Genomic DNA, 21,086 nt, shown 5'->3' with positions numbered 1-21,086 from the left:
ATAAGAAACATGTGGTGTACTGTGTGAATGGTAGAAGTATGACTCTACAGAATGGCAATGATCATTGGCAGTTCCTCTGTGCAGCAGTGAATGAAACAGTCCAGAGGGCAGGCCTGCCACAGATCCCCACTTTATTCTCCCAGTCAGGAGCCAGGAAACCAACCCCCAGTCACAACCCTCTCCTGCAACTTTAGTGCCTCCTGGGTCAGTGCTGTTGCCATAGGGACGATGGTCAAGGGTAGAAGCAGTTCTCTGACCCCGGAAGTTATACACAAAACACACAGCTGAGCTTACTTAACTGCTTGTGTGAAAGTTACTGACTGATAAAACAGACAGAGGAGTTGCTAGGCTCCACACACTGCAGTTAAAGCAAACGAAAAATATGGGAGGCAACTTCTGCATGAAACAGATACTTTGACTACACTATTTCATACTTGAAATGTCTGAGTGTGTTTCCCTACGGTCATTCAGTCCTCCACTGTAGCCAACCAGGACCCATTGGCCTAGTTTCACTTTATCCAGGAGAATATGTTGGGAACAAATGTGTCCCTGCTACCAAAAGTCCAATGTTTGTTTAAACTACTTCATCGAGCTGGTCAAAGACCATGGAGCTTTTAGAGAACATGAAATAACCAACACTCAGTATGTGTCATTTGTGTTTTGTCTGTGTGCACACGTTTTTAATGGGTTAAGCGGAAATGCAAGTGCCGTGTTTGACAGTAGCAAGCAGCTTGTGATATTTATAGCAAGTAGCACTCGTCTGGTTGATATGGCAGAATGTGATTAGTGTGGGCTAGCTCTCGCCTTATGAAAGGAGCTTTTGATCCAGATTGCAGTGGACTGTTACGGGTTTGCTGGGACACAGCTGAGATTTTATATTAGAGAATATAGCTACAAAAAACAATGCACAAAAACACATAACCTGCACAGCCTGTGAAACACACATGCAATGGCTCTGTCTGTAAAGGAAGAGGAAAGGATAAGTCACTTCCTCAATCCAGGGCGGAGTGCAAGTGGGCTATACAGTATGCTAGAATGTAAACGTCAACCCCTTTCATATGGGATCATATACTTTGCCAAGACCCGAGACAATCTGTGTGTCTAAGAAGGATTCACACACAAAACCCTTTTTTTATGATCAAACTTCTTGTTGCACAAGATTTAAATAGCATAAGTTTCAACTTTATGAGAGCAGACTAAAACCTCTTTCAGACATGCACAGAACTCCACAGATACTAGTTTTATCTGGGGAAGGTGAACGTGTGAACACAAATGTCCGAGTGAGCGGCTCCGCAATTTCTGCTGACTTTTTCCCGCCTGGTCTCCTGGTATAAAGTCTGTAGAAATCCTGGAGAATTCGATGTGAGAACACAGCGGGGGATTCACCGCGAGCGATTGGGGGCTTGAGAGAACTTCAAACCCTATCCCAGGTGAAAAAGTGGTGTGATACACTGACGAAAATGTCAGGAGAGTTTGTGGCGATAAGAGTCGACGACGGTGTCTTGTGTTGTCAAGAAAATCACACGATCACCGCAGCGGAATTAATACGTCACTTCCTGCATCTGCCTTCTGCACCTGGCTGCTCCACCTCTCGCTTGAATAATGCAGAGGATTTTTTTCTGTTGCGAACGCGACTGTGCAGAAAAACTCCCGCTGTGTTGTGCATGTGTTCAAGGCAAACTGCGGCTAAACTCCGTAGCCAATCCTCCAGATATTTCCCACAGGTCATGTCTGAAAATGACTTAAGTTACGACACTTCTATGGAACGCAACTTGCAAACACTAATCAGTATGTTTCCACTTGTAGTCATTTCAGAATGCTGTGAGAATTGTCAAGGGCTATACATTTTACTTAGTGTTCGTTAACACACAAACGTTCAGAGTTCATGTGTGATTTTGCACAGGAGACTTCCATCATCTGCGAACTGTTGCTGCCCAAGTCATTTAATTTACAAGGAAGTGCTTTTGAGAAATGATATATCTGTATAGATACATAAAGGGGAGGATAAATCTCTACACTGAAGGGCAGTGTATAACAGTTCATGGCAGTCTCTCCTCTGGGTACCTCATTAACAGCATTACATTCAACTCCAGCTGGCACAACAGGAGAACTGCTACTTCTCAATAATGCAGTGGGATATCGAGCTTAGAGGACAACAGCTCAGCAGCTGACTAAGACACACAGATCCATGGATCCGGAGTACATACTCTTTACACCTACTATTCCCTGGCACAGTTAAGACACATATGCATGTGTACTTTCTTATTTTACCACTACTGGCAGAGACGACATGCTGTCTTTCTCCCCACCAAACAAATGGTCTAAATAAACATAGGATAAAATCCTCAAATACAAAAACTAAGCAGCACTAAACTATGGCTGAAATGGGAGAAAAACAACCTTTTTGTATCCATAGTGGGGGTTTACAGCTTAGTGGAACCTGAAGTTCCAGTTTCACTCTCCCTTTGGTTTTGGTTCTCACCAGCGTTCTTTGCTCTCAGTGGTCTTGCGTGACTCTCAAACAAAACCATGATTGTTTTCTTTGAATTCATGGTGAAATGAAGGCAGGTAATCTGATCTGTGACAAGGACAAAGTGCCTTTTACAGCATCTTCCCCAATTTTCTACTCTGAGTGGCTGCTATAGACTGAATCACAAGAGTGAGACGTACATCCACTTGAACATTTACACGTAACCTAAACACATTTGTATTATATATACTGTATTAATCTATTCATAATGTAGAAACATTCTCTATATCAGAATATGTTCAAGTAAAATGTATTTTTGCAACACAAGGCCACCGTACCCCATATATATGCACATATAGTAAACACTGGAGCTTGAGAAAAACTGAATATTATTTGAAAACTTTCTATCATTGGGACACATAAGTGTTTTTTCTTTGTGTAGAATCATAAAAATGAACATATTAACACAATGAATGACTCATGAAGTACAGAATACAGTTAGAGTCCACAAAGAAGAAAAAAAATCTTTAGACAGACAAGCCACCATCTGTTTTAACCATTCCTACAATACTCGGTTTTGACCATGGACATAATGTGTTTAATGATGCAGTCCTCCAACACACTATGACGCACAACAACACGCCCCCAATCTGCTTTAGCACACTTGGCTATTTGTTTAAAATGTTAATGTTTGTCTTGGAACAAGCCCTATGGCTTTGTATCTTATTCACAAATGTACATTCCTGCTACATACCAACATAAAACAAAGTATAACTGTATAACTCCGGTCACATCAAGGTCACTCTTTGTTTATGCACACCCCTGGAGACTTGGGTAGAATTTAAATTAAAAAAGTTTCCAAATCTAATGAAAGTGGTCGAGTTCGGGTGTTAAGTTGGACAGATGGAAACATTTTTGATGCAGGGGGAAAAGTGGAAGTGGAGTTTTACACGTTTTGTCCCCACTACTGACATGTGGTCTACCCACATGACACTGTCTCATGCTAGTCTAAGCATAAATGTTAAAGCACACTGGTTATGGAGAGTTTCAAATGACTGAAAAACTAAATTTAATGATTGTGTAAAACCAAACCTTGCGATTTATGCAGGATTTCAATGCTTAACTGAACATACATTTAAATCTACATTTAAAAAAAGGGTTCCTTTGTAGTTTTTATTTGAACCAGCCATTGTGTGTATCATTGACGTCTAACAAACATGAATGTGTTCCCTTCCCCATTCATGGTACTGGTTGTATACATCAATGATTATCTTTACTGCTCAATATGGAAAAAAAATATTGTGATATTATAATATTTTTGGCTATATCACAGAGACATGAAATCACATCTGATTGAAGTTGTAATAGAAAAATATATATTTTATTTTTTTCTATCTGCACTCTCTGCCTGTCGCATGGTACAGGGGATTTCAAATAGTCTCAATCCATAGTGTCTTTAATTCCCTTAGAGATCACTATCATAATTACGCAAATTAATAATCCCCTTGTTATTTCTTTGGACACAGATGGGCCCGAGGCAAATTAATGCAGTCGTATTTTCACTCCAATTATTCAGGCCGCCACAACGCTGAGGCTATAGAGATATCATGGTTCCCCTGGAGAACGACGAGGGCTGAGACAAACCACTTCCAAAGGTTATGTCCTCTCTCCCATGTAACACGATGACTAATGAGCATGTTTATCTTCTGACCTCTCACGCAAGCTGGTAGCAGACTATCCTGCAATTCACCAAGTCCACTAATGTCCAAATAAAAAATATATAGAGCATCCATGGCTTAATAACATGTAGTTGATCTGCTAATTACCAAAAATGTTATCAATTTAAACAGAAATGTGCAGGATTAAATTTAACAACACTAGCGTTAGCTTAGTAATATATTGGCTTCATATCTTTAAACATGGATGCTAATCACAGTATGTGAAAAAACTTGAGCCTCTAACTTGGGATGTGCATGCTCATTGCTGTTATAATATTAAAATTATTGAAAGACCAATATGTAGTGCTCATTGATTTTTGTCAAGTGTTGTCACACAGTCTATATCATGATCGACTAAGCAATATGCTACAATGAACGGACTGGTGAGAATGACAGCAATCAGATTCTGAACAGCTTGAATAAATGAAGGCGATTATTTTACTGGCAGCAACAACAACAGTCTATTATCTGAGTGGAATTTCAGAATGCCTGCATCAGTAATTCACTTCATCCCAGTCTAAACAATTTCTATGGCTGCTTTCAGACACTGGGGTATGGACATTTTCTGGAAGGGCTGTATGTGAGAATGTATATGTTCCGGGTCAGTTGCTCCAGACATGTTCCAGACCTTTTCCTGCCGGCCCCCTAGTAAAATGTCCAGAAAATTTATAGCGAGCCATTGGGCGTGTTGATGTTTTGAACATTCGGCGGTCACAAAAATGGAAGAATACAAACGTGTCAGACCCAGACAATCTGGGAAATATGTGAAAGGCAGACATTTTCTGGAGTTTATGACATCAGCTACAGCTACATAACAAATCTACATAAATTTTTTATACTAGAAGTTAGTGAAAGACTGCATTAAAAACTTTTTCCTGTCCACGAAAGACAACATCTGAACTACAACCAAAGCCTTTCATAAGTAGCTTGTTGTGTCTCTCTCTGAAAACCACTTCCTGGCTTCATGGAGGCTGATGACAGTTCTGCTGAGATGCGGAAGACCAGGGTATCCTGTGTGACAAGTTCACCATAGCTGACACTTGACGTAAACTATTTCAAAGTCAATACAAGAAATTTTGAGCTCAAAAAGCATGAGATTCTCAAACAAGAGCTTCTTGTAAACATCTGTCCTGAGGAATTGGGCCTGTCTCATGAAATGAGAAAACTAAGGGGGAGAGCTTCTTTTAAAACACTGTTTTATCTGCAAGTGTTGATCACTTCGTAGGGCAAGTTGAATCTGAGCCACAGGGGAAGTTTGTTAAATGTGTGCAGCACAGCGAAATAAACTATATCTGGTAAAGCTAATTGAATAAATTCACTTGCTTTGTATTCCATGTGAAACCAAGAAAAACTTCTAATCAGAAGAGCCTTGTTTATTGACAAATGCTAGCAGGTATTAGACTTGACAAAGTGCAAAGCTGCCTTATCGAATTAACTATAGCATTATCTCGTGCAAGTATGCTGCCTCCTATAGCAAAGCACTATTTTTTTCTCCTTTCCCTCTCCATATGCCTTTTTCTGACCCTTTTCTGCTACCATTTCCCTTATAGCTTGATGCCCCAATATTCAAGATCTTTATGATAGAAACACACCGCAAAACCATCTACTTTGAAAACGAACTGTGACAAATAAAAAGCTGCAACATGAGTTCTAAAACTGACCTGCTACGTTAGCAGGGTTTAGGTTTTGCATAAAAGGTTTTCATGAATGTTACATCATCTATATTTGGCCAATTTTTCAATTTAAATAACTGCTGGTGATTCCCTTTACCCCGAAGGTATGTAAAATGGATTAGCTAGTAGAAACTGGCTTCAAGCAAAACCTAACCGAAACCTATAACTGGAGTGTTACTACACAGTGCTTTACATAATGCATTTCTACATGTGTGCATGTAGAACTAAAAGGTGAGAGGTCCTTCGAAATGGATTGCTTGAGGGTATTTTCATCTTCATTATGAACTCATTCAGACTAACCAGGGCAAAGAGGGAAAGTTCTCTGCAGGTTATAAATAGTTGCACAAAAATCTCTTCTGCCGGTAAGTTCTTACTTAAATATGAGATCAAGTTAAATATGAGTCTCCAGGATTCATTGCTGCAAAGAGGAGACCCGTAACAATGAGATTAGCTCTTGTCAACAAAGTTGCAGTAAATAATGTGTTTATGGAGTAGAGTCTAATGTCATTATATTCTGGTTCCTTGTCTGCCCATATTCAATGTCCTAAAAAAGGATATAGGCATTCTATTTGTATCATGAAATCAATCATCACGACAGTTAAGCAACATTATTTGGCTGACCCTAACCAATTAAAGTTTACGGTGCTCCTCAACAGCCAAGCTATCATCTTAATGCAGTCAAATATAACCCACTGCACTAGTGGTACAGCAGCTGCTCATAACGCCTCCTCACATACTGTAAAAACACCAGAATGTCTTCCTTATGCATAGTGTTGTGACTGTGTTAACATAAACAACACTCAGCTGTTTCAACTGAACATTCAGAGAGACAGCAAAATAACAGATAATTTGCTGACATTTTAAATGTAATTTTAAATTGACTAAAAATGACTTTTCAACTTCAATAGTTATTCCCTTCTTGAAATGAGGCTGTCTAAACATAGAATAAATCTGCCAATCACAACATCTACATAATGTCACCATTGTTACTTTGGGTTTTATATAAAACATTTGAGTTAGGAAGACATGCAAAGTTGTGAGACAGCCTGTATTTTTAATGTAAATTCAATTTCAATCGAATTTGCATTAGTTGTAATGTTATTGTACTGATGTACAGCATGTGACAGACACACAAAAAAAAAAGTGTCAGGGTTCATTCGGCTCAGAGATCGGTTCCACGTGACACTTGAATACACAGTTATCTTATTCAGTGTAACAGTTAATTTTGAACCATGAAGTACAAGAGAAGCAGATGATTGCTGTTTACACTGAACCAAGTATGTGCTACAGACCAATGTTGCTTGTTCCGTTTCCAACTCACAGAGCTCAAGAGGAGCTGTAGGGCTAATAATCTAGGCTACTCCCACAGATGGCCGGCAATGGAAAAAGCAAAGGAATGGATAGTAAATTAGCAAGAAGGACATAAAAGGCGATAGCTATATTAAATCTTAACACAGTGGAGGTAAATATCTTGCTTTTGATTTGTGTGGTACTTGAAATCTATGTTTACAGTAAGTTCAATATTAAATGGACATTGTATTAGTCACTACAGCAGTTCCTAAAAACCTCTCCGAGTCCTATCCATGTTTGACAGATGATGCAGCGGAGAGCTATGAAGGACGAGGTAACACACACACACAGATGCTCGTCTGCTAGTCAATATGAGATAGAAAGACGAAGGGAGTGAGATGCAGTTTGCCAAGTCTCAATAACCAGGACAGACACATTCAGGTCAGAGCATGTATCTATGCAGACAACTGCCACATTTCCCTTGTTTGCCTCCCGCAGAATATAGCTGTGCAAATCATATACATTTATATATTTACAGCTCATATTCACGAATCACATTTTGCCTCATAGGGCTTAACACTACAGGGTGCAACATCCTCTGTCCTCACTCTCAACTACCGAAAAAAAAAATAAAACCCTGATATCACGATATACATCCTGGAATGGTAGAAAAACATGGATCATTTTATATAATGCTACATCGTTTAGTTCGTTGTGATGCACAGTCTTAAGGAAATATTTGTTGTCGATTTGAATGGCACTTTGGGTTTTTCCACACTGCACAGACAAGAAATGTACATGAGGGCAACACAAACAGAAAAATGGAGACGAGAGAACGTGACACAGAGAGAGGTGATTACCAACAGAAGGCCTCAAACCAGCTAAGGGGAAAATAAGGGGGTCGTACCTAAAAGAGGTTTCTACTTCTTTCACATGGGTATGAAAATCTGACACAGATCAGAAAACCATGTGAAAATTATGCCACAAGCTGGTCCCCACAAAAGACTCAAACACCACTAACCTCTTTGACCTTTAATGCAAGAATCTTTTCAACAGTATAGAGAGAGTTCTATGGATTAGAACTACATAAGTATAGTCAAATGCTCAAAACACAGAGACTTATGCCGTGACACACCTTTTTTTTAATATTGAGTAAACACAAGGAGCCCAAGATGACAGATCACGAAGTTGGAGACTCCACCTGTGCCCCTATGACACCCTGAAGCAATAGCCTGGCTTTCTTTTTTTTTTAATATATCACAGAGCAAAACCTGGCAGCAAATTTGAACTATACCTGATTGTCTATATTGGGTAGGCTCAACAACCCACCACTTCTCATGTGTGGCTGAATGGTGCTATAACAGTTGTTAAAATGGCATGTATTGATTACAGTGCTGAAAGTGCACTCACATAATGTAGCCCCATAGTCATCGTGTAGCAGTCCATCAATGATTTTCTGCCCCACGTATTTTGGTGTTGATTAATGAACAAAGAAAAAAGAAATCCCTATAATGGACAAAAAAATAATGATTGTGGAAATGAGAGACTAGAATGTTGACATTGGTTTGAATCCAAGTTTCAAAGGTGGATAAATGCCAAGCCTGCAGCGGAGTGAACATTATGCAAACAACATGGTTATGAGTTATGGGAAAAGCCAAGTAGTCAAACAAGTAAATGTGGAAATACTGCAATTCAGACAAGGCAAAAGTCCTTCAGCTTTGAAAGGCAAACCTGTTCTTGTCAACTAAGCTAAGAAAGAAGAGCTGCCTCAAGTAGCAGTGAGTTGACATAACAACACTGGCTGCCTGTCATTCAGTTGTGTTGACTTCACTTTGCGGGTCATAAGACTTGCATCCATAGCGTCCACGAGACAGACACTTTATGGTTTTTGGGGACTGTCTGGACGTAAAGAAATGTGTTATCTATAGAGTATGACTTTGGTCAAACTTAATAACCTTGTTATCCGAATGCAGGGACATTTGTGTGAACCCAAGCAGTAAACATGTATGTTTGACTAAATCATGACTGGAAAGGAGAGAAATCTAGAGCCATCTTAAAAGGTTTCTATTACTAACTGATATACACAGTTCAACTACAACATTAAAACAGGTAAATGGTTTAATGCAGCGGCTGATCTGGGCATGAAAATAATAAAACATACAAAATAAATGAACTCTTCTAAACAGGCCACATGAAGTCACGGTGACTGGTTTTATGTTGTGGTTAGTAAGTCTTTTTTTCCCCCCTTCATTTGGCCAAGACCATAGACTGGAAATAAAGATGGACAGTGCGTCTCCCTGATCTCCCACTATCCAGAAATTAAGCCAAAACACCTCGGATATACCTCAACAACATCGGTGGTAGCCAGAGTCTGCGCAGTAGCGATCATGGAGATTGTGCCATGATCCAGAGGTTTCGTCGATAGACGCGCTCGACCAATTGTTAGTCAGTCTCAACTGTCAATGTTTTATAGCATCAAATAACTAATGAAAACCAAACTTACAGGAAGAATTACTCCTTGAATATTCATCAATGGGATAACAATAAATAAACAACTTACTGGTAAAAAACTATTGAACATGTACTTTTACCATTTAGTTTGATCAATATTCCATCAAATAACATGGAAGAGACACGTATAAGATCTGTAATTCAGCCAACCACTAGGGTGTGATCGAGACACTTTGGCTTCACTATTGGAGAGTCGCTGTGTCGTCCATCTTTGTATGCAGTCTATGGCATTGACAACATGACATGTGTATGAACAGTCAACACCCTGAGGGCGATTTGTACTTGGACTCTGTCGTTGAACCAACAACGTAATTTACAACCTATTAGAATTAACAACCTCACAGTTCTTGTGGGCCCATAACTTAGCTTTGTGTGAAAACTGTCACAGTAAAACCAATTATCAATTTCTTTGACTGACAAGGTTTAACTGAAGCAGCAGCAGCAGAATAACAGTGAAGTCCCAATAACAACACCATCAGTCTTGAATGTCATACTGCCAATTTCAGATTACATGAGTTAAACATGATATCTTTGCTGCTTCAAGTATTACAGTTGCCATATTGTATCAAGGTCACACAGGTCAGAAGCTGTGAATAGTGAACTGATCATGAAATATTTTTAAATTGAACAGTGTCTAGGGGGTAGCTATTTCCTGACCTTTTAAGTTGAAATAGGATGCTGAATGAGGACAGAGCTAGTTTGGCAGGTGTATCATGTATCTTGGCCTCCAGGAGAACTGGGTGGGGCCGTCCTGTTGTTTCTTGTTAGAGTTGGACTAATGTTCGACATTACATCAGATGAACACTATTCATACAGACAGGGTTACTTCAAGAAGTTTAGATATGAATCCAAAAATACAAACCCCATAAAAGATTCAGCGTACTGCTGATGTATTTAATGTGACAGGTAGGGTAACTGCCAAAAATAAAACACTAATAAATATCACAAAGCAAAAGCCAAAAAACGTTATCTGGGTAAACTGCAGGTTAGAGTTGCAGAGGGAATAAATAGAACATTACATTCTAAGAAAGGGAAATTACATGAAATAAATGGGGTGCTTTACATACCTTGTCATTTAGGACTCAAGCGCCTGGATGCCAGTGGATGGCAGATGACAGCAACAATTTGCTTATCTAATAAAAAAAGACAATGAAAAAAGAGAAATTAAGCACCAAACAAATTAAGCAATAAAACCACTAGCAATTATCAAAAGGTTTAGGCCCCATTGTAAACGTATATAGATTCCTCTTGTCGCTATAAGTATAATCATGGATTGATGTTACAAAAACTTGAAGCACTGGTAGAACCTGGTCCATTTATGGTTGACACTACATCACCTTAATAATGGTAACCAAGCGAAAGGTTACAACAGTATGTTGAAGACTATCATCTGAGAAATAAACAGATTTTATCAGATGACTGTGTGAATATACAATTTTTTTATCATTTTGATAGGATTTAAATGTAAAAATATGATATTGGTGTCAGTGTAACAATGAAACAAGAGACTATATATCATATAGTCATATGTATTCATATATTGTATACTACTGTGAAATGATATTCGCAAACTCCTTATTATACTCATATTCATAATGGGTGTAAGTTCATCTTATCATATCTTAGAAAGTCACTTTTATTATATATTGTCAGTGATCATTTGTCTAATTATTTGTAAGAGGAGACGAAAAACTGCCCAAATCTAAACAGACGAGATCAGATTATTTTGTGTTATGTCCATGTTCCATGGTGCATGTTAATTAGCATTAAAATTTGGGTCAAAGGACCCCTCCTCTCTGTCATCATGTTAAGTTATGCTTGTTAGGGGTTGGCTTTGTAACTGTGGAAGCTACAAAGGTTCAGTATGTTCGACAAAAATATGATTTGTCAGCAGATTTTTCAGTAAACTAGAGAGAGCTGTTGAATGGAGGCTGAATTCATTAAGTTTCGGAAATAGAAAAGCTCCTCCTACAAGCCGAGTTAGGGCTGCCAGAGGGGACACACCAAACGCACAAAGCAACACATTTTACATTTTCAGCATACCCAACTCTCTCTGCAAGTCTCATTTTATCCTGTCAAAACATTGAAATGTTGTGAGTTAAACATTTACAAAAATCTGAATGCGATCACGAAGTAGTAAAAAAAGCAAATTAAACTAACATACATAGAGTTTGTCTACAAAAAACAAGAAGCTGAACAAGACTCAGCCTTGACATGTGACATGATCTTGCTTCTCAGGTTAGAGCAACAATACGAGAGTGTTGTTCGTGCATGTCTGGAAAAGCATTAGCCTTGCCAGCTGATCTGAGACAAACTGAGCCAGCTAAAAGATAGGATCATCCCTCCACTATCCTGATCGAGGACAATAGAGCCATAGAGCAGGAACGAGGGGGAGAGAAAGAGGCAGCAAAAAAGAGGAGGGGAAAGAATTTTTTTGACTTATTCATAGTCTCCCAATCAGCTGCAAACACACTGGACTGCACTGACACTCATTAGTTTCTGCTCCACTTCCTCTTTGGTGCCTTTATCCTCATCCCATCTATTTGGGATTCTGAATCTCGCCAAACAAAAGTTCTCTCCGTCGCACAGATGAATAAAGCAAGAGAAGTGTCAATTTTCAAACTGGGGGTGTGATCTGTGGGGGGAAGGGGAACACTGCTGCCACACTAACAGCCTCTTCTCCCATACAGACAGCCCCATCGCGAGCACACTTTGAAACCAGAAGTATCTGGTTGAAGGAAAACACCTGTGCCCTATGTATATGAGCTCTGTCTAAAATGTACTTTGCAAAATACGATTCATGTGCCTCTTCCAACGTTATCAGTGTTTCTTCTAAGTTTTTTATTAGCAGCGTGGGCAGCCCTGAAGCCCCCTCCACCCCTGCGGCGCCAGTGTTGTGCAGAGACTGTCATGCACCTCACGGGAGCACGCACAGCTACAGCGGAAACCCACTACCAGTTGCAATCATCTCTACGGCAACGTTCTGTTTAAAAACTATATATTCTTGTTTGTTGGCGTTTATCAATAATGATAAATTATCGGATGTTATACTGTTCATCATCAAAGATTTATTAGACTCAGTTTAAGAAGCATTTCCTTGTGATTGGTCTGATCGGGGAATATTTCTGAAAATAAAAAAAGTTTTTTAGACGTAAAGTTTTCTAGAAATAAAGTTGCATTGTGAATGCATTATTGGGCAGTTGTGTATCTGATTCATTGCTGAGATTAGCATCCACTTCTTTTCTCGATTGTTGGATGAATGAAATTATGAATTATGAGACATAACAGCCCAAAATATAAGTTCTTCCAACAAACGTGATTATACAGTACATTGCCGTAGAGATGATTATGACTGGTAGCGTCTTTTTCGCGCCCGCAAGGTGCATGTAGTTCTCGGCGGGCAGACAGACACAGTCTCATAAACTCCAGAGCAACCAAACAAACGCAAAGCAAAACCCTAAGTACCGAATGGGTCCCCAGAACCTCTGACCAGTGACCATCAACGTGCAAAGTGAGTGCAGGAGCGAGGACGCCTGCCCTGATCCCGAAGCAGCGGCAGCATCCATCCTGCAGTGGTGGGTTGGTATTGTTCGGTACCTGATGGCTACTGCCTGGGATATTTTAGCTTCATTTCTTGAGGAAGTGGATACATGTCGCCCATCGTTATATACAGTCTATGGCCAAAACTCATGCACTAGATCAGTGAGTATACTGTGTACACTGTGCTGCATGTGATTATACTAAAGTTTCCAATTTGAGACACAGCAGACGTGTGTAAGAGAGGGAGAGACAGAGAGCAGCAGTGGAGCAATTAAGCGCTGCACACCAAGTCACGGAAACACTACATTAGAGATCTTTTTTGTCACTTTGAGAAGTGTGTAAAAAAAAAAAAAAGATTTCGGTTCCATAATGAAACTACACCACCACAGTCTAAGCAACATCTTCAGATAACTCATACATTTGTATTTTTCTAGACACCATTATGGTGTAATTAGAGAGACAACTATCCAGTAGTGTGATAAATGATGTAACTAGCTTTTTAAACCGAAGGAGGGCAGGGCTTATTTCTGCTCTTTAAGCTGCCAATCACACAGATGGAGCCAAGTAATACAGTTGTTTATTTGTTTGGTTTGCTATGGTAATAATTACATTATTTTTCATTACTGGGCTAATTCACTATGAGTAATACAGGTCTTTCTGTTTCGTCAACCGGGCCAGTGAGTTCCTCTGCTCTGCTAATAGACTCTGCAGAACACTGCAAACCAAATTTAAATTTGCTCGCTCACAGACTGCAAGTAAAGCTGGCAATGACCACGACTTGTGAGTCCTTTAATACAAGTGGTAAACACACGTAAAGAATGAGCGATACCTAACCTGTAACCTGTCCCATGACCTCACAGGCAGGCTATGGTGTATTGGGGTTAGTGAACGAGGCGCTGACTACTGTGTCTGTTCAGCCAGTTTAAATCACAACACACTGCTGCACCTGAAAACCAAACGCAGATCTTCTCTGCGTTCTCAAACCTATCACATTGCCTGTGTGCACAGATGCTATTTCAGAGCTAGTGTAGTCACTGATGTTCTATAAGTACCATCAACATAGCGCAATCTCCTTCAGCAACAGGAACAAAAAAACAGTTCCTTAAACATGTAGAGTAGAAATTAAATGTATAATTACTACTGAAACATTTTAGTCTGAGACACAAGAAGAGAAACTACTGTATCTTAAAGGACCATTTTTGGTCATAGAAAATGTGATGCATGTGGTAATTTGCATTATGAGCGGGGGGGGAATGATCTGATCTCAAGTTCAGATATGTTCGAGGCACATACTGAAAACAGACTTGAGCTGCTTTCTATCATAACTGAATGTAAACACAGCTAGGTTCATATGAATACAGGGTAGTAGGCCAGAGCTGGATCTGAGACTGTTCCTTAGGGACGCTGTGCCTCGTCATCACCCCGGACTAGCGGGAAATCAATCCTGGGAAACCTGTCTCATGACACTGATTATCGACGGTTTCTGTTGACCCTACCTTCTCCAGTCCAGCTACAAAACATGGACAAACAGTCCACCACATGCAGCAGACAGATCCAGATGAAGTCATTTACAATGGCAAAATAGATTATGAGTAGCTGAAAATGTAGTATTTATCACACATGAATCAAATAAAAGAGTCTGGTGCCAAATAAGTGAGGATTAGTAAAACTGCAGGTGGTATCTAGCCTCACCAATGGAGCGTTTTACAGTACACAATATTTATAAAATAAAGTATTAATGATTTCTGGCTGCATGTTCATCTGTAGTGAATATGACTAGAGATGAACCAGGTTGCCCTGGATAAACCTTATTTATAAAATTCTCAGGGCATTTTATTTGCAGGTTTCATTCTCATATTCAAGCAAAAAACAGCTTAATGTGCAGTAAAATAGTGTTTCTATCATTCTGCAAACATTTTGCCTGCTAATAGCCCATTTCTAAGGTTATTACTTAAGCTTTCCCTCCCTTATGCCTGACAGGAATTTTGGACATAAAACATTATGTAGTACCGTTATATAAAATACATGACTATACATCAAAATTGTGCTGTTTGCTTTATTCTGTGCCCAATACTCAGACCTCTTACTTTATGTGGATAGACACTGACCAGCATTCTACACTCAAAAACAGTTACTTTATGGAGGCAGCTCTATAGGTGATGTTACAACAGAGCAGTTCTTACCAGATCTACTTGTGAGAACTCTTTTCTTTCCTCTTCTCCATTTCCATAAACAAAACAATTTCAAAATTATTCCATTACATAAGTTCCTCTAGAGAATTCCGTCATATTCTCTGTACCAGTACCAGTAATATATTTCATTTTAGTTTTCAGATACATTATGCAGGGGGAGAATGGAAGCTGTTCACAGCAGGCTCCTATGTGGTTTCGTATTTAGACAGAAGACACAAAATTGAGGAGGGATTTTTCTTTTTGAAAATATTTGCCGATATACAGAAGACTGAAGGAACAGACAGATGCTCTTCTAATTGGGTCACAAAAGCTGAGCAATGATGAAGGAGGTCTGAATGTATAGATGTACTGTATGTATGTGTTAAATGTATAGACTGGAATGTCAAATTGTTATGTACATTCCCACAAATACCCCGTCATAGTCTGTTATGAACTATCCATCCTTCTTTGTCTTTAACAGGCTATTCATTAAACATTGATCTCTGTCAGTTATAAATGTACATACCTGCTATTTGTTAGGTCAGCTTTAATAGCCACTGGGCAACAGACCAAGAAAATGAAATCTATAAACGCTGTCTTCATCTCTGACTGATTTATCATCATGACAAACTAAGTGGTCCTTCAAATGTTGCTGTGATGCCACCATCTTTCCTCAGAGAATAGATCTAAATCCCATGCAGCGACAAAATAAATCAATCAATTACACTCCAAGAAGAGACATTTGTGTCTACATGAGTAACAATAGGGGAAAAAATTGTGATGTCACAACAAATGTGTTTGTCAAAGAAACGTCTAATTTGGCACAAAAACGTGTGCCAGTGCTTTGAATGCAGGCTGAGTGAATCAGTGGGTCTGAAACAAGCTATTAACTGGAATGGCACTCATTAGAGCGCATATGTCTGCCAAGGCCCAATATTCCCATATATTCAATCAAGCTGCACCAAATTTCACACACACTCAGATATCAGTTCCCTAAATGTGCCTCATTTTGTTTCCAACAAGATCCATGAATTATTCTCTGGGAAAACTGAAAATGCTGGAAAAGGAACCATCTCGCTTTGTTTAACAGAGTGGAGAGAAAAAAAACCTATAGCCTGCCCCTGATTCGCCAAAAAATGTTAAGGGTTCTTCTCTGACTCATCCTTCCACCGTTTCATGGAAATCCATCAAGTTGTTTTTTGTGTCATAACCTCCTTGGCAGAGGTACCATCAACACATGCCAGGTCTGAAGATAGCCTGTACGAAAAGAGATACATCCATTTCAAGGCGATCTACCTTTAAGAGTCATGTGCCACTACTGTGACTCTGAAAACTAATATTTAACAATAGCCGACTAATTCCATGCAATCATCAGAAAGGAACTACAGAGTCATAAAATGTTTGCAGCTGTTTGGTAACACCTGCTCATTGTGATGTTCTCCTCAGTTCCTCGTGCTATGAACAGGATTCCTCAGGTGGCTGAGTAATCCCATGACTTTGCCTTTCTGCCACATGACTACAATTACCAATTCAAAACTTAAGTTACCGCCCGCAATTAAATCATCCATTGTTTGACACTTTCACCTCATTCGAGGGAGTAGAACGCTCACACTTGTTTGCAGCCAACAATTCATTCAACCAGCGGCTTCTGTAGTGATTAAGAAGGCTCATGGAGGTACTCAGAAAAACATGACTAAGACAAACTTCTACCCAAACCAGTCCGAGCACATACACGAATATTACTAACAGCTTAAACAAAGATGTTGCACCAGTTCAAACACTGAAACTGTGTGTAGAGCGGAGCGCTGCAGCAGAAATGTGTTAACTCTGTGTTGACGCTGCCTGTTGGAATAGATGTGACACACACCAGAAACAAAAAGGTACAGGGTTCGTCTTCCTCTCAGTGACTTCTAAGGCAAACATGTACGATGACGTGAAAGTGCCAGTTACATTAAAGGACACTCAAGACGTATTATAATTATCCCCCACTGATGTGATCCCTTTTGTCAAGGTACATTACGCTGAAGATTTTAGGGACTTAAACTTAACTAAAAATGTATGAAATGAACCACTTGCCTCACACTATTATCAGTTGATACATCAGGTTATTATTACCATGTTCCAACTGGATTAGTTATTAGTGCATTATTATCCAATTTTTTTTAAGTGTTCAAAAGGTTTGACTGCCACTTCAAGTAATCTTAATAAAATATGTTTTTTTACTAAAGCTCAAGGTCTTCAAATTACTTATTTCTGGCAAATAACAAATTAGTTTCACTCTATTTGGATAATTAGAAATATAGAAAGCGCTCTGAAGCTGGTCATCTGACAAGATTTCAATCACCTTCAAGAAGTAAATATATTGCCACCTAAGGAAACCAGGAAGAGTTCAGAATCGCTTAACAATACAATGACAGGCTGTTTAAATGGAAAAAAGGGGTTTTAACCTGGGTGACCGGGGCCTAATTCTTGGGAGTTGTATTTGTTCAACCCAAAGTGAGATACAGAGATACGGGAAAAATTCACAATGGGAGCATTATGGACTTTGGATTAACTATTATGCAGCCAGAGTGACATTTTTGGTGAAGATAAGGAAATGTGACTCTGCAACGTTAGTTGAAAGCCTTTGTCAAGTCTTTTATTTTTTTCTGTCTCCGAGTGGCACAACAAACTGTTGGACGAGTGTGTCTGTAACTGCACTGCTTTGACACTGGTGTGAGAAAAAGAACAGTACAGTAAAGGGCCTTTGTTTGAGGGAACCTTATCTACGATTCAAGATAAGGTCTGTTGTAAATGATCAAATGTGAAACTTGATAAATTAAAGGCTCCGCCAACATAGGATTTCAACATCACAGCGGAAAGTTACTGCTGTCACAAGACTATGTGCATGTTTCTGTGATTTATTTCATATATATATATTGAAGAACAGCCTTACATAACATTTGCTGTTAATTCAATGAACTATCAAAAAAATGCACTATAGCAAAAGACTAATACAACAGTGAATGCATATAGTTTGAGGAAATTACCCCAAGGTCTGGACACACTGAAGTTTTACATTATGCATTCCACCAGTCAGCATTATCATGAATACCTGGCTAATAATCTACAAGCAGCTGGCTACCCGCTCTTGGATTGTGGGCCTACAACAATGACAAGAGGCAGCTGGCAGATCCTCGTCTTTGTTTACATTATTATCACCAGAGCAAGAATGCCCTTTGAAGGCTGATCAGATCCAGTGTGCGTTTTACGACAAGACAATGGCAGCCATCAAATACAAGGTATGAGGTTTAAGGCAGCAGAGGCTTGTCGCTGTGTTGCAAGAAGCAGGCCTGCAGGAAATTCACCTGCCTTTCAAAGTTCACGCAGTGTTTGTATCATAACAACACAAGTGCATTCTCTCTATGGCAACAAACAGCAGCTTCCTGGGTTGGTCCAGCTGGGTCAACTTTGTTTTGCATTGCAACGTGAGATCATCGACAGGGATGTGTAACTCAGTTTATCATCTGCATGGGTTTGTAGATTATTATTCAGACAAGGAGAAGATCTAGACTGCACGCATTGTGTCGTGCTGAAACCACAAAGCACTCCATGATATGAACGGAAAAACGACCACAGACCTGCTGCTATTTCCACCTGATCGTTGTTTGTGTCATGTCCTCTCGAGGTGTCTCGGGGCTGCTGCGCTTGACAGCATTTCCCCACAGAGGTGACTAACACACACTTCGAAGAAAAAACACACAGTGGCTGGACCTGTTAAATTCCTCTAATCAAACAGAGATTAGCTCCCTCCGCATCTTTCTCAGTCTTAACGGGATTAAATTACATTAGGAGTTAAGTGGGGAGGGGGTGGGGGGGCAGTAATCTGATTAGCGAAGCGTGTGAGAAAATGAAAACGCCGATATGTTGCAGTGCAGACGAGGCTAATCCCGGCTCCGTCCGCCGAGGCGCAGTGAAGATGCTCCGGCAACAAAAGATGTGACTGCGGCTGTTGTTGAAAAACGACACAGTGATGTACGTGCTGCGATGCTTTGTTCTTGTAGATATAAAATCAGGCTATTTACTGGACGTGTGGATGCGATCTAACACAGACGAGCACCAATGGAGCCTCAGTGAAAATATGTAACCACGTCCAGCTGTTGATGTGCAAAAAAACAGCTGCTTAAACATCTCACTAGCTTTTTAAAAAAAAAGAAAACACTTTTTTTTTTATTCAAACAAATGTGACTCGAATAATTCACGAACCAGCAGAGTTCGTGTGATGTCGCACAATCATTGTTTCAGTGACGGGACCACACAGCACCAGAACGGGACCTGGACGCTACGCTTGCAGCTAGCATCGGTGTTAGCATGTTGTGTGGGGCCCCACAGGCAAAAAAGGCAGAAAACTAGCCCAAACAAAAGAGACTCACCTCAGTCAACGTGGAGTCGCTGTCTCGGTTAATGGTGTCCGGGCTGTGGGCGAGCTGCGAGTATCAGAGAAATACTGAAGCAAGTGGACATTAGCGAGATGTTTGGTTACTTCAGTGTGGGTCCTTTTTTTTTCTGTGGCTAGTGTTAGCAGCTAGCTAACGCTGCCCACTTAAAGAGGCACCGTCTCCTCAAGTTCTCCCAGCGAGCCGAAGCTTCTTCTGTCCTCACTTTTTAAAATATCCGAGCTACTCAATTAAAAGACAACAGCCGGCAGAGTGCGAAGCGAACAGCGACCGCACAAAACCGGGTCCTCAATGTGTGCGACTTTAACGACGCGGAGCACTTAGAAGTAAAACAAAATCCAAAATGTCCACGACATTCAGCAAGGAAATACAAAAGGCAAAAACGACCTCCGACAGAGCCGAGCAGCTTCCTCTGAAGTGTGCCGCGCCCAGATGTTTTCGCTCATTATCTCCTCTGCGTTTGGAAGAAGACACATCTGCAGCGATGGCGACGGTGCTAATGAAAGGTAGAAACGCAGGTCGGCCGGAGCGGAGGTGCTGCGCTACATCCAGGCTGTTTTCAGAGGAACACGACGCGGCTGCTGCTTCCTTCTCCCCGCGACCTCTGCGCCTGCACCAGGGGGCCGGCTGTCCGCCTCCAGTCCAGCTCCCACCGCCCCCTCCAGGGACGACGATGCTCTCACTGGCTCACCCGCACACTTTCACCCTATTCCCCCTGTTCCCCTCGTCCACAGCCCCGGCAGACATTTGTTTCTTATTTATTCCTTAACGATGAAAATATGGACCAGAAACGGAAATAGAAATCTTTTATTTATTATTTTATCAAAACAATCCACATCCATCCATGAAGTTGTTATCGCAGTTTCTGGGAATAAAAGTACAGACATTTTTCTTTTTATTCAAATGGAGAAAATAGTTATACTAGGGATTCAATTATTATTTCTTTCTTCCCTATAAACTCACAAACCAGGCCTTTGCAATCCTGAGGCGCCCCCTAGTGTGTGATTAACATTCCCCCCCTGCAGGTGAATTTAAAATATGGAGAAATATGAACCCTTCTTCACAAAAAGAATGCTTATGATTATATCTTAATTTCAATCTGTATTAAATGGCTTTGTGGATGATGTCTGCGGACTGTGGGGTTTTACGACGCCAATATATCTTCTTGGCGATCACAGTGAGGTTTTGTGAGCCTGACTGTTAGTAATCAAAGGCAGATCATGTAGAACGGCCCACATCTGTATGATTTGGTTAAACACATTGTTCACAGATACAGG

The 21,086-nt window shown here is 40.2% G+C and overlaps 1 protein-coding gene across 3 annotated transcripts in view; it reads right to left on the bottom strand.

The window, feature by feature from the left end:
* The window catches only part of erbin (erbb2 interacting protein), a 55,217-nt gene extending 34,654 nt beyond the window's left edge, over nucleotides 1-20,563 (bottom strand). Inside the window, exons 1-2 of one of the 3 annotated variants that reach the window (XM_034602085.1) lie at nucleotides 19,786-20,563; nucleotides 10,730-10,795 (exon numbers count right to left, since the gene is read on the bottom strand). The gene's annotated coding sequence lies outside the window, so the exon portion shown is untranslated. The remainder of the gene's footprint in view (nucleotides 1-10,729; nucleotides 10,796-19,785) is intronic. The other 2 variants (XM_034602083.1, XM_034602084.1) reach the window with 2 other exon arrangements.
* Nucleotides 20,564-21,086: the final 523 nt, after the last annotated feature.

This window comes from Hippoglossus hippoglossus, chromosome 12 (assembly GCF_009819705.1).
Source record: "Hippoglossus hippoglossus isolate fHipHip1 chromosome 12, fHipHip1.pri, whole genome shotgun sequence".
Taxonomy (NCBI): domain Eukaryota; kingdom Metazoa; phylum Chordata; class Actinopteri; order Pleuronectiformes; family Pleuronectidae; genus Hippoglossus; species Hippoglossus hippoglossus.
Note: the sequence above shows the minus strand (reverse complement) of the source record. Positions and strands in the feature narration are given on the sequence as shown.